This window comes from Taudactylus pleione, unplaced genomic scaffold (assembly GCF_031769625.1).
Source record: "Taudactylus pleione unplaced genomic scaffold, aTauple2 ptg000720l, whole genome shotgun sequence".
Taxonomy (NCBI): Eukaryota; Metazoa; Chordata; class Amphibia; order Anura; family Myobatrachidae; genus Taudactylus; species Taudactylus pleione.
The window spans coordinates 575,621-577,716 of NW_028285122.1; positions in this window are offsets into that span (position 1 = coordinate 575,621).

A 2,096-nucleotide genomic window follows, 5' to 3' on the forward strand; every position below is an offset into this window, starting at 1 on the left:
ACATTGAGGTTGATGTATTGGAGGAAAGTGTGCAGGTGATAAGGTTGTGATCTGAGAGAGGGAAAGGAGCATTAGCGAAATCAGAAACTGAGCATAGTCTGGTAAATACAAGATCAAGGCAGTGGCCATCCTTATGAGTAGAGGAGTCAGTCCATTGGGAGAGGCCAAGAGAGGAGGTTAGAGAGAGTAGTTTGGAGGCATGAGTAGATTGTGGACTGTCAATGGGGATATTGAAATCACCAATAATGATGGTGGAGATGTCTGAGGATAGGAAGTGAGGGAGCCAGGCTGAAAAATGTTCCAGAAATTGTTGCGGTAGCCCAGGCGGGCGATAGATAGCAGCAACTCGTAGAGAGAAAGGGGTGAAAGTCCTGATAGAATGTATTTCAAATGATGTAAATGTAAGTGAAGGTACCTGTGGGAGAACAGTGTATGTGAAAGATTGGGAGAATAATATTCCTACTCCACCTCCTTTACTATTACCAGGCCTGGAGGTGTGTGAGAAGTGTAGGTCACAATGTGATAGTGCAGCAGGGGAGACAGTGTCTAATTGTGTGAGCCATGTTTCTGTTATTGCCAGAAGGTTGAGGTTAGCTGAAATAAAGAGGTCATGGATGGATGTTAGTTTGTTGCAGACAGAGCGTGCGTTCCATAAGGCACATTTTAGTGACTTGGAGGGTGAAGGGAGGCACGCAATGTTTATGAGGTTAGCTGGATTTATAGTTCGCTGTGGGTGTGGCATGTGGGTTGGGCCTGGATTTGGAGATATGTCACCAGATAATAGAAGCAGCAGGAGCGAGATATAAATATAATTGTGGGATTTGTCTGAATGTTTTTTATGGCGAGAGGTTGTGGATGTTATTGTCAATGTGTATAGATAAGTTAAAAGCTCATATGTGTTTGTAAGAGAAGAGGAAAGTAATGAGGGAGCAATATGTACAGAAGGATGAGCTGCAGGAAGAGTAAAAGATGTAGTGGTCTTAGAGATGATTCCATGGAGTGAGATCATTAATAGAAGTTTCTGATACATTTTTTTCAATACATTCAAAAATGTACAACACACAAACTACTGGTAAGGAATGACATTGTAATTACCTTGTCGTAGATGTTGTTCAATGTTTGTTCAACTGTTTTTTAACTTTTATATAAATTACACTTTGTGTTATAACACACTTGGGACTTCATACAGAGTTGGTCGAAGCGGCCGCATGGTCGTACGCAGGCAATGTTTGCTGATCTGCGCATGCGTACAGTTCGCAATGCGCGTGCGCAAACTAGCGGCTACGATCAGAAATTTCTCCTTGAACACCGCCAGGTCGGTAGTTTGAGTGACAGATTGCGGCATTTGTGGGTGATAACATGGGAAGGTGTTTGAAAACGGGAGTGTGGAGATCCGAACGCAGGCGTGCCTCATTATGCGAATGGCGTTTTAAGGGAGTGCATAATTAACAAAGTAGTGTCTTGGCACACGTGACAAGGGAGGTTTTACACTGACATGATCGTAGAGCTTAAGAGAGGGTCAGGTCAACCTTTAGCTCTACGACCAGTTCCGATGGCATACGATGCTCGCGATTAATCCTTATGTAGCTGGAGAAGACGTGTTATGCGTACGAGAAGTGGGCGCATTTTTAGTGATCCGACCACATCCACCCCTTGGTCGGCCAGCTAACGATCCGACCTTAGGGACGCAACATGCGTGTGCATCATTTGCATATCCAGACCCTTTTTCTATACGACCGTGCGGCCACTTCGACCGACTCTGAATGAGGTCCTTAGTGCTTATAATACACGGCTGCCATCGTCATCCACGGCTGCCTCTATACTGATTCTAAACTTAAAGAAAGTCTAATTGATACATTCTACAGCTGAGCACAAATGCTCACTAATCAATGAAGAAATTTGGCACTAGGTTTGTGTAAACACAAGCAGTATCCTACCATAAACTAGGCATCACTGAACAACATCCCCCACCCAGGTAATACAAAATACAATCAAGTCATTACATCTAAATCTTTGCTAACAGAAATAAAGTCCATTATGCAGAAATGTAAGAACAATATGTACCTTGCTAGATTGAAATGGGTAACATAGTTTTT